The sequence below is a fragment of the Dendropsophus ebraccatus genome, chromosome 6 (genome assembly GCF_027789765.1).
Source record: "Dendropsophus ebraccatus isolate aDenEbr1 chromosome 6, aDenEbr1.pat, whole genome shotgun sequence".
Classification (NCBI taxonomy): Eukaryota; Metazoa; Chordata; class Amphibia; order Anura; family Hylidae; genus Dendropsophus; species Dendropsophus ebraccatus.
In genome coordinates, this window is record NC_091459.1 from 4,761,524 (window position 1) to 4,774,863 (window position 13,340).

Sequence of the window (13,340 nt, forward strand, 5' to 3'; positions counted from 1 at the left end):
TTAATTTTTCATATTTCCTTACATGTAAAAAAAATAAAAAACACATATAAATTAACAAAAAAAATTAACAAATTCACTTTTAACACTTTCAAAAAAATGTTTTACTTGGCGACACATTCCCTTTAAAGGGATACTTAAAGTGTAACTCTAATTAATTTTTTATTTTTTTGCTGAAATCAATAGTACAAGCCCCCACAGACTTCTTATCTGTGCATTATCAGACAAAGCCGTCTTCATCACAGAGGAGCATTATAAGTGAGTGAGCAGGGAGAGGAAACAAGCAGCTGTACAGTTTGGAGACTGGGTGCATAAAACACTGGATTTACAGGTCAGAAAGGTCAGGGCTTATCTGGGAACTTGGTGAGAGAAAATAGCAGGATTTAGTGTTTTACAGGGCTGCCTTTTCTCCTTTCTGTGCTAACTCATCCCCCTCAACCCCTCCCCCCTCCATAGACCATAATGGACACAGACATTCTTCTTCTTCTTCTTCTTCTTCTTCTTAAGTAAGGGAGAAGGTGGAGATCAGCTTTATAAAACTTGTTACAGAGTTTCCTAAAATCACTTGTACTATTGATATTTATTGATTTCTGAAAAGTGACATTTAAATGACATGTACACTTTAAGGAGAAAAAGAAACTTCACGCTGTTACACAATCCATGTGTGCAGGTATGAGCATCAGAGGAGTCAGAACACAATGGATCAGATTTGCCTATTATGTTCCTGTACAGATTTGGTGCGTTTCACTAGTTTACCAAAGAAAGTCTGAAGTGATTGAGCTTGTTATAGAGGATGTTTTATGTTCTCTGCTGTAGGTTGTTTCGGAGCGATGTGCTTTGAATATGTGTTCCTGCACGTCTTTATCTTTCTCATTACAGCAGCTTTGGGAATACAAACAACCATCCATCATCCTGCTTTACATTAAAAAGGAAACTCAGCCTAATCTGCTTGTAGAATAGATGAATTTAAATGTCAAAAGTGTAATATAACTGGGATTAGATATTACAGAGAGGCTGAATTATATATCCCGGCTATGGGAGTACTTGGGGAAGGTGGGATTGGTAATGGATCTATTTACAGTTCAATGTCCTCAGGACGTCACTTTAACCCCTTCATAGCCAAAGCAATTGTCTTTATTCATTGTCGCCTTTAAAGTGCCATAACCGTTACATTTTTTAGTTGACATACAGAACCTGCTGTATTTGAGGGCTGTTTTTTTAAGGACAATGCATACTTTCTATTGACACCGTTTTTAGGGACATAGGACTTTTTTTTATTGCTTTCTTTTCCTCTTTTTTTTTGGAAGCAAATTAAAGGAGAAGTCCGGCTTCACTGTCCCCCGCTCCAGTTCCCGTAACACCGGCCACTTCCTGGTCTGAGAGGACAGCTGGGTTGTAACTAGGGGTGAGCGAACCGGCCGAAGTTCGGGTTCGTATGAACCTTAACTCTCGGCTTCTGATTCCCGCTGTCTGCCCGCTCCGTGGAGAGGGTGGATACAACCTTGAGGGACCCCTTGAAAACTGGGATACAGCCATAGCTGCACCCCTTCTACAGAGCAGGCAGACAGCGGGAATCAGAAGCCGAGAGTTCAGGTGTATACGAACCTGAACTTCGGCCGGTTCGCTCATCCCTAGTCGTGACCTGTCAACCCTCCTCAGCCAGTCAGCCGCCGAGGTGGCACCTCACTCAGACCAGGAAGCAGAAGGGCGACGGGAACCAGAGGGGCAGACAGCAGACTCCAGCACTGGAGCAGCGGAGATAGCCAGATGTTAGGTTGTCGTGACGTCAGTGCCGATTGGGCACACAGGTATGATGGCACACCTGCTTTTATATTAGTGAGGCTGGTTATACCCTTTCCCCTGTGGTCCGTGACCTGCCAGGATGTGAGGGGGTCCCTTGGGCGTTTATCACAGTGGTCAGGAGTGGAGTTGTGACCCTCCCGGACTATTGGTACCGCCACCCACAGAAAGGGGAGATGACTCAAGGAAGGTGCTGTTACTGTGTAGGTGCTGAGATAAGAATCACTGAGTCCCGTTACAATAAATAAACTTTTCTTTACCGCAGAAACACTTGATACAAAGATATACAATGCTTTGGACTTGGCTGACAAGACATGTGCTGAGAGCTTGAGAGGTAGAATAGCCGTGCTTACTTGGTTGTGTGCTGAAAAGTAGAATAAGTTCGGAGAAGTAGAGAGGAGGATGTCGAGAGAGTCCCAACCGAATGTAGTACTGTGCTCTCCTGGAACTTTAGAGTTAGAATAAGTAGAATGTGTGGTAGATAGGATGCTTGTGCTCATGTTTTGACTCCTTGGTCTTTGCACCACCTATTGGCCAACAGTGTCGGGCGACCCATCCTAGAGAGTGACACAAGCACCAGACCTTGTTACCTGGGATGAGCAGAGTGGTCAGAGTTTTCTAGTTGCTCTCACAGTGCAAGATAGAGTACATAGGCTTCTAGCAACTTTACTCTATTCGGATCAGTTCCTCTTGCTTCAGGAGACTGCCCTGCACCTTTAGACTGATTCTCGGCGTGGGCTGGGATGATCACTGACTTGTCCTCTCTGAGAGTGTTTAGCACTGCATAGTGTGTAGAAGTGCTCCTTTCAAGAAGAGAGTGTCCTTGCTTCCCATGTGCATCTGTTCACGCCTCTTCCTCTCCCCATGTGACTACCTTCTACAGGGTATGTAATACCTGCTGTGAGTGGGTGAGAAGAGAGTGCAAGAGAAGAAAGGAGAAAAGGCATAGGCAGAGAAGAAGAAAAAGCTCTCATTGGTGCACAAATCACAAACAACAATAACCCCTTGAGTACTACAGCTGTGCAATGCATAGGTACAGAATATACAGAATAGCAACATTTAGTGGCAAAACTTAAGTACGACCACATCACCACTTTACACTTGGAGTAGAGGCTTTTGTGAAGGGTGTATCCACTAGCAACACCCGTGGTGGGACACTACATTGACACATAACTGTACTTATTATTTCTACGGTCCAAATGCATAACCTTACATATTGATTGCGGCGTTAAACAGGTTAATGAGACACAGATGCGGGATCGCAGCTGCCTCTCATTAACTCCGGCCCCTGACACACTGATGTGTGCTGGATCGCTCTCACTGCAGCGGTCCTGCACACATCAGAAGCCCCTCAGTCAGGAACGTATATGTACATGTTACGGATGGGAAAGGGTTAAATATCATCAAGGGAAACTCTATTGCTGGTTGCCTCTCTATGGATACATAATACCCGGAGCAGCTAGAAGGAGACGACTAAATTCTAGACTAATAAATGAAGATAGAAAGACTTTATATAACAGGTTTTTATTTTAGAAATATATACTTTGCCGCTTCTATTCCCAAGTGATTTCCCATAATCACTGAACACTACAATTTCAAGTGGTGTTATATTTTGTTTCCTTGGACAGATTTCTTTTTATTTTATATAGATTTCAATCTTACGAAAAATTCTGTCCGCAGCCTTCAAATTCTTGGATTTAATACCTCGGATGCTTCATTGTCCACAAGATAATGATCCTCCTTGTTTTACCTGCTGTGTAATGACGAGGAGGAGGAGGAGAAGTCAAGAACATAAATATTGATTTCAAAGGATGGGAAGATGTAAATGGATTTTACCTCCTGCTTTGTTAAATTACCCATATCCCTTATTTATGATGACTTGAGGTTTTTTACCTCCATACTAAACGACGTGCCCGGCTAAGTGATAACACAAGGAGAAATCCATGCTCTTGGTTGGAACATTATTAGGTGTATCTATTTTTTACCCTGACCCAATAAATCTCCTATAATAGTAAGCTGTAACTACCAGTGATGAAACGGCAGCATGGCGGACACATTCATCTCTGACTACATCTAATTTGGTTATAAACTTGTAAGATATATGGGACAAATACAAAGAATTTTTATTTAGAGGAAATTTGAGATGTAACGGGTCGTCTAATAGCGATGCTTGGCTTTGAGAGATCAGTATGTTAGCATACATAATTGTATTGTCTAAACCCTTTAACAATAGCATTAAAGGGGCAGCTCACCAAAAAGAATTTCTTTTAGATCAATTGGTGCAAAAATGCCAGAGATTTGTAGTTTACTTCTATTAAAAAACTGTCCCTATAAGCTGCTTTATGTCCTGCAAGAAGTGTACAGTACATTACTGAGGGCAGTGGTACAGTACATTAGAGAGGACAGTGGTACAGTACATTAGAGGACAGTGGTACAGTACATTAGAGAGGACAGTGGTACAGTACATTAGAGGGGACAGTGGTACAGTACATTAGAGGGGACACTGATACAGTACATTAGAGGGGACAGTGGTACAGTACATTAGAGAGGACAGTGGTACAGTACATTAGAGAGGACAGTGGTACAGTACATTAGAGGGGACAGTGGTACAGTACATTAGAGGGGACAGTGGTACAGTACATTAGAGGGGACAGTGATACAGTACATTAGAGAGGACAGTGGTACAGTACATTAGAGAGGACAGTGGTACAGTACATTAGAGAGGACAGTGGTACAGTACATTAGAGAGGACAGTGGTACAGTACATGAGAGAGGACAGTGGTACAGTACATTAGAGAGGACAGTGGTACAGTACATTAGAGGACAGTGGTACAGTACATTAGAGAGGACAGTGGTACAGTACATTAGAGGGGACAGTGGTACAGTACATTAGAGAGGACAGTGGTACAGTACATTAGAGAGGACAGTGGTACAGTACATTAGAGGGGACAGTGGTACAGTACATTAGAGGGGACAGTGATACAGTACATTAGAGAGGACAGTGGTACAGTACATTAGAGAGGACAGTGGTACAGTACATTAGAGGAGACAGTGGTACAGTACATTAGAGAGGACAGTGGTACAGTACATGAGAGAGGACAGTGGTACAGTACATTAGAGAGGACAGTGGTACAGTACATTAGAGGGGAGAGTGGTACAGTACATTAGAGGGGAGAGTGGTACAGTACATTAGAGAGGACAGTGGTACAGTACATTAGAGGGGAGAGTGGTACAGTACATTAGAGGGGACAGTGGTACAGTACATTAGAGAGGACAGTGATACAGTACATTAGAAGGGACAGTGGTACAGTACATTAGAGGGGACAGTGGTACAGTACATTAGAGGGGACAGTGGTACAGTACATTAGAGAGGACAGTGGTACAGTACATTAGAGAGGACAGTGGTACAGTACATTAGAGGGGAGAGTGGTACAGTACATTAGAGGGGACAGTGGTACAGTACATTAGAGGGGACAGTGGTACAGTACATTAGAGAGGACAGTGATACAGTACATTAGAAGGGACAGTGGTACAGTACATTAGAGAGGACAGTGGTACAGTACATTAGAGGACAGTGGTACAGTACATTAGAGAGGACAGTGGTACAGTACATTAGAGAGGACAGCGGTACAGTACATTAGAGAGGACAGTGGTACAGTACATTAGAGGACAGTGGTACAGTACATTAGAGGACAGTGGTACAGTACATTAGAGGGGGCAGTGGTACAGTACATTAGAGGACAGTGGTACAGTACATTAGAGGGGACAGTGGTACAGTACATTAGAGGGGACAGTGGTACAGTACATTAGAGAGGACAGTGGTACAGTACATTAGAGGACAGTGGTACAGTACATTAGAGGGGACAGTGGTACAATACATTAGAGGACAGTGGTACAGTACATTAGAGGGGACAGTGGTACAGTACATTAGAGAGGACAGTGGTACAGTACATTAGAGGAAAGTGGTACAGTACATTAGAGGACAATGGTACATTACATTAGAGGGGACAGAGGTACAGTACATTAGAGAGGACAGTGGTACAGTACATTAGAGGAAAGTGGTACAGTACATTAGAGGACAGTGGTACATTACATTAGAGAGGACAGTGGTACAGTACATTAGAGGGGACAGTGGTACAGTACATTAGAGAGGACAGTGGTACAGTACATTAGAGAGGACAGTGGTACAGTACATTAGAGGGGACAGTGGTGCAGTACATTAGAGGGGACAGTGGTACAGTACATTAGAGGGGACAGTGGTACAGTACATTAGAGAGGACAGTGGTGCAGTACATTAGAGGGGACAGTGGTACAGTACATTAGAGAGGACAGTGGTACAGTACATTAGAGGACAGTGGTACAGTACATTAGAGAGGACAGTGGTACAGTACATTAGAGGAGGACAGTGGTACAGTACATTAGAGGGGACAGTGGTACAGTACATTAGAGAGGACAGTGGTACAGTACATTAGAGAGGACAGTGGTACAGTACATTAGAGGGGAGAGTGGTACAGTACATTAGAGGACAGTGGTACATTACATTAGAGAGGACAGTGGTACAGTACATTAGAGGGGACAGTGGTACAGTACATTAGAGAGGACAGTGGTGCAGTACATTAGAGGGGACAGTGGTACAGTACATTAGAGGGGACAGTGGTACAGTACATTAGAGAGGACAGTGGTGCAGTACATTAGAGGGGACAGTGGTACAGTACATTAGAGAGGACAGTGGTACAGTACATTAGAGGACAGTGGTACAGTACATTAGAGAGGACAGTGGTACAGTACATTAGAGGAGGACAGTGGTACAGTACATTAGAGGGGACGGTGGTACAGTACATTAGAAGGGACAGTGGTACAGTACATTAGAGAGGACAGTGGTACAGTACATGAGAGAGGACAGTGGTACAGTACATTAGAGAGGACAGTGGTACAGTACATTAGAGGACAGTGGTACAGTAAATTAGAGAGGACAGTGGTACAGTACATTAGAGGGGACAGTGGTACAGTACATTAGAGAGCACAGTGGTACAGTACATTAGAGAGAACAGTAATACAGTACATTAGAGGACAGTGGTACATTACATTAGAGGACAGTGGTACAGTACATTAGACAGGACAGTGGTACAGTACATTAGAGGGGACAGTGGTACAGTACATTAGGGGGGGCAGTGGTACAGTACATTAGAGAGCACAGTGGTACAGTACATTAGAGGACAGTGGTACAGTACATTAGAGAGGACAGTGGTACAGTACATTAGAGGACAGTGGTACAGAACATTAGGGGGTCAGTGGTACAGTACATTAGAGGGGACAGTGGTTCAGTACATTAGAGGGGACAGTGGTACAGTACATTAGAGGGGACTGTGGTTCAGTACATTAGAGGGGACAGTGGTACAGTACATTAGAGGGGACTGTGGTACAGTACATTAGAGAGGACAGTGGTACAGTACATTAGAGGGGACAGTGGTACAGTACATTAGAGGGGACAGTGGTACAGTACATTAGAGAGGACAGTGGTGCAGTACATTAGATGGGACAGTGCTACAGTACATTAGAGGGGACAGTGATACAGTACATTAGAGGACAGTGGTACAGTACATTAGAGGGGACAGTGGTACAATACATTAGAGAGGACAGTGGTGCAGTACATTAGAGAGGACAGTGGTGCAGTACATTAGAGGGGACAGTGGTACAGTACATTAGACAGGACAGTGGTACAGTACATTAGAGGGGAGAGTGGTACAGTACATTAGACAGGACAGTGGTACAGTACATTAGAGGGGACAGTGGTGCAGTACATTAGACAGGACAGTGGTACAGTACATTACATTAGAGGACCGTGGTACAGTACATTAGATGGGACCGTGGTACAGTACATTAGAGAGGACAGTGGTACAGTACATTAGAGAGAACAGTGGTGCAGTACATTAGAGGGGACAGTGGTGCAGTACATTAGAGGGGACAGTGGTACAGTACATTAGAGAGGACAGTGGTACAGTACATTAGAGGGGACAGTGGTACAGTACATTAGAGGGGACAGTGGTACAGTACATTAGAGAGGACAGTGGTACAATACATTAGAGGGGACCGTGGTACAGTACATTAGAGAGGACAGTGGTGCAGTACATTAGAGGGGACAGTGGTACAGTACATTAGACAGGACAGTGGTACAGTACATTAGAGGGGACAGTGGTACAGTACAATACAGTAGAGACAAAGCAGGGCAGTATACCATATGTTATTTTCTGATAATATCAGACTGTATATTATTATTATTATTATTATTATTATTATTATTATTATTCAGACAACCCCTCTAAAGGCCCTCTTCCACAGAATGATTATCGGCCATAATTAGCCGATGTCGGCCGTTACGGCAGATAATCGTCCCGTGGAACAGAATGCTGATCGTTGCGTCGTTTGTCTTCAAAAATGTTGAAACACAAGCGAACAGGATAGCAGCGATCTGCTGCCGTCGCTCTATGGAATGGGAGCAAACCGCTGCTATCCTCTATGGGCTGCGCGGACGATCAGCGAGCACCCGGGCAACCCCCCGCACCTTCCCGGGGCCCCTCCCACACTCACCTGCTTGCTGCTGCCATGTGGAATAGCTGCGGCAGCAAGCGGGGAACGCAGTAAGCAGGGATATTGCAGTAAAACAGTTTAGAACATGTCTGAACCTGTTAAAATGTGTTTCATAGTTGATACATTTTACTGCTGTTTTAAAAATCTACTTTACAATATACATTAGTTTGATTTTAAATTTACTAAACTTTACTGCAGTTCACAAAAATGGTCTCTAGAGGTCAGTATTTAACTTTCACAGTGTCCAGCAAAGGCAATAGCAGAGAACACCACTGCATGTGGGGACAAAAGGGACAACATCGCATCATGTTAATATCCTGAGCCCCTTCGCACACGTGTGACTTATGTTTTGATGACACAACTTGTATTTACAGGATCTGTGGCAGAGATCTGAAGCTATCCGATCAGCAGTGGACGCGTCAGCAGATCATCATGAAGACTAGCCTCAGTCGGCCGCACTAATCCACCTGTGGCTCATTATTTCCATGAAATTTATTTTCTTTCTTTTCCTTTGTTTTTACGGATTAGAACCAGAAACCGAAACATGCTCTTTTTTTTAAATCTTGTTCCATTTTCAGATTTTTTTAAATATTATTTTTATTATATTATCATGGTGGCAGCCATCTCGTCTGAGCTGTTTTTATCAGCATTTAGCGGCAACCTCATGGACATTGACACCATGAACATCTCCAGACCTTATTCTTTGTACTGGACTCATCTGTAAGCATGCTCTGTGACCTCTGTGACCCGTGCGAACACTACAGGGAGCTGCGAGGCTGACCTGCGAGCTTCATCTATTGTCTTTTCTATCTACTGGTGTCCCTTTTTGCTGTAATGCTGTACAGTTCACTTTCCAGCTGTCCCGTACTTATCACCTTTAGTACTGATAAAGTTCCTATAAAATAATCACTAGGTTAAAAAATTACAATTAAGACAATATTATAGGGGTTGTTCACAAAAAAAAAAATAGTTTCAAATAAACTGGTGCCAAAAAGTACCAGATATTTGTAATTTACTTCTAATAAAAAATCTCAAGTCTTCTTGTACTTATCAGCTGCTGTATCTCCTACAGGAAGTGGTGTATTCTTTCCACTCTGGAGTGCAGGAGAGGTTTTCTATGGGATTCACTACAGCTCTGCACAGTTCCTGACATGGACAGAGGTGGCAGCAGAGAGCACTGTGTCAGACTGGAGAGAACACACCAATTCCTGCAGGACACACAGCAGCTGATAAGTACTGGAAGGCTTGAGATTTTTTAATAGAAGTAAATTACAAACCCTGGCCCTTTTTAGCACCAGTTGATTTGAAAGAAAATAAATTAGGGTAGAAAAACCCCTTTTAATCTTGCAAGATTGTTATTATTCATTTTTGGACTACATTAGTGTTTGGAAACTCTAAATATCAAGCTCTGTATATATATATAAGAAAAATCCAATTTTCAATGTAATATAAGCGTAATGGGATGGTAATAACAATATGAGTGAACATGATATAAAAGCTAGGCTGTGACTGGTTACTATGGGCAATAAACCGTTCATATTTCAGAGACTGTCATAAATCCTGCGATTAATCTGCCACTAAGATCAAACAATCAGAGTATTACAGATGAGCGCAACTCAGGCGCTCGAGTCTGATTGTTTAGCATTTAAAGAGGCTCCCGACACCCTGCTAGAGCCCCTCATACTTACTTGATCGTGCGGGATCCCGCTTCTTCGGACGGTCCCGGGACGGAGATATCACCGTGGGAAGCCGGCGTGTGTGCCGCTGAGATGAGTCCAACGCTCATAGAGAATGAATGGAGCGTCGGACTAATCTCAGCGGGGATATCTCCGTCCCGGGACAGTCCAAAGAAGCGGGACCCGGCGCGATCTAGTATGAGGGGCTCTAGCAGGGGTCGGGAGCCTGTCGCCCCAGCACCGGGGGTGACAGGTCCTCTTTAAATAACAGTGGCTGAAGAAGCTGGATGCAGACCTATGGTGTCCAGGAAAACATGGATACAGTCTGAGGCTATGTTCACACAACCTAAGTGTCATATTAATCACGGCCGTAGTTGCCCCTGTCCCTTCTTCATGTTCCTCCGGAGGGTTCTTACTCAGCCCCATTAGCTCTGGGCCAGAGTGGAGGATATGGACTGGGAAGAATCCCTCTGTGAACGCACCATATACATTATGTAACAAACGTTTGTCAGAGAATGAGCTCGGGATAGGCTCCCACCAAGGGAGGGGGCATTTAAGGGGACTCCTAGATGTTGTCTCCATCTGTGAGGATTAATTATTTTAAAAGCCGCAGCAAACAACAACTGTTGTTCAGTACTCTGTGGGGGGGATTTACAAGTACGCCAGTCTTATATTAAGCCCCGCCCCCTTTTCCCAGGCAGGATTCGCTAAGAGGCGTACGCCTCTTACTGAATCCGGCCGGGCGCACAAATCTGCTTCCAGCAGGTGTAGATTTGCGTCATGATTTACACCTGCAAGCAGGCGTAAATCATGTTAAAAGAGGTGCGGGAGGAGGCCACACCTTCTCTCTGCCTTATCACACCCCCCAAGCTCCGCCAGCCCGCCCACCGGGCCAGAGGGGCGTATGGGAGGTGTACGCCAGGGAGAAGGGGCAAATCTGCACCTTCTCCCTGGCGTACGCCCCTGGTGTACCTTTCATAAATGTCCCCCTGTGTGTACAACAGACCTTGTTTGCATTGATTTCACATGTATGTTGTGTATGTTGTGTGAACATAGCCTAAGAGTCCTTTTACATGGTCCAATATGGGGACATGCAAGTGAGTGAGCAGTGAGCCCCTATTAGCAAGATCGGTGCCCATTTGTAGCGCCTTGAAAAATTTAGCTGTTTCATGGAAAAATTAGGCATCCTCTGCAAATAAGACCTAGCGCATCTCTAGGAGCAAAAATGTATATAAGACACTGTCTTATTTCCATGGAAACATGGCAGTAATCGCTCGGCCGGGCCGCATGAATGATCACTGTATTATTTGTGCGGTCATTTAAATATATTGCTATTGGCCACACATCCCGTTTACACATTGCGATAAATTTTACCGCCTGTAAATGTACTGTGCCAGATTCTCCTGATGACGCTGCTTTTGGATTGAAACATCTTGAGGGGCTTTGTTAACTAGCATGGAGAAAGTACTGCAGACTTTACCAAACCATATCCATATCCATATATAATAGCGTACTATAGGAGGGTCGTCCATCCCCTTTGTATATATCCACTTATTATGTCTGCACCAGCAGATCACGCTGAGTTTTTAACCACCTACATCTGATTATATACATAAGGCTGGGTTCACACTATTTTTTTTCATCTGTTTTTGCATTTGCATTTGTGTGCATCCATTTTGATCCGTTTTTCCATTGACTTACTTAAATGTAGTATGAACCCAGCCTAAGGGGTATTGTACCCCGGGCCAAGAGCTTGTGTTTATTGGGTTTATAGTAAATTTTACCACCCACACAAAAGATGTGATCAGCTGATGATTTTTCCAGCTTCTCAGCTGATCGCTAACACATTTGCCATATGCCGGGGTAGCTATTAGGTGGTGTTGCAGCTAGGTGGGTGTTGGGTCACTTGCGCACTAGTCACGGTGGCCAGGAGGGGTGGTGGTTGGAACCCACCCCCGGACACATGGGAACTGCGGCTTGAGGAATGGTTAACCCAAGTGTAAGGTGCAGGTGCAGAGGCGCACCAAAATAGAGCGGAGTCCAATGACTTAACCAGAACAACTTCTTTACTATCAACTTCAGTGCAATACAATACAATGCAGGGAATAATTGTAAGAGCCGGTGCAGGTAACAGAGGAAGAGGAGAGGAGAGTTTGAGGTGGCTTGAGGAGTGAGTAGGGGGACTTGGAGGCCTTGTCAAAGTATTAGTGTACTCTGCCAGGATGAGGTTTAGTAGCAGTAGAGAAGAAAAGAATACTCATACTATCTGATCGCCTTCTGCCCAACTATTTCAGGGATTGCCAAGTTGGGTAGTACGAGCTTCAAGCCTTTACAGCTGGGTGTAGCAGACTTTCCGAGGCTTCCCAGAAGAGCCGCGCATTGTCAGAAGGATGCGTCAGCTTCCAACTATTTGTCCTACTGGGGGTCAGTACCTAGCTGTGGTTACTGCCCTGATAATATAGAAGTGGGATCTTAGATGTGGATAAGGTTTCCTTAGAGGATGCCTACCCCACCAGAGGGTTTAGCACTGCATACTGGAGCAGGTTACTCACCTTAAAAACTCTCTAAGGTTTCTGCACCCTTACATGGGTCCTGGCCGAAGCCAGGCCCGGCTTCACTGCAGCAGGCTGTCTCTCTCGGCCAGTTTCTCCTTCTTATGAGCTGACTGACAAAGGCCTCTCATCAGTAACTGACCTCCCTTTTATAGGGGTAACTAAACTTCACAGTGATTGGTGGGGATGCTGGAAACACAAGAGATTAGAAGTGTAGAAGGTTGGAAAATGAGGGAAAGAGACCTGCACCGATAATAGGACAACCAGACAACAGACAACTGTTAACCCATAACCTCCCTTCAGCTGTGCTCATAGGAAGACTTGTACATACAGTAGGGAGTGCCACCTAGTGGGGAAAATACATAACAGCACCTTCATCCCCCTCTAGTGTGATACCTGACAGAGGCACTTTACCCAAGTGGTATAGAACTTAGTACAGGGACACTTCACATTTACACGGGTCGATTATGAGCTGAAGGATCATTTCTAGCAACGCTAATTGCGATTATCAATCTGCATTAAAGACCTTTTACTGTGTGTCCAGACATTGTGGATTTTTTGTGTATAACACAGTCTGGAGACCTGGGGACCACAGTGATAATGGAAGACACATTTCATAAAAATGTCAGTAATGTGCCAGGTTAACTTAGGCATCAATATAAAAATCAGACTGAGCGTCTGACATTTCAGGAAGAATATAATGTGCGGAATGCACAATAATTAAAAC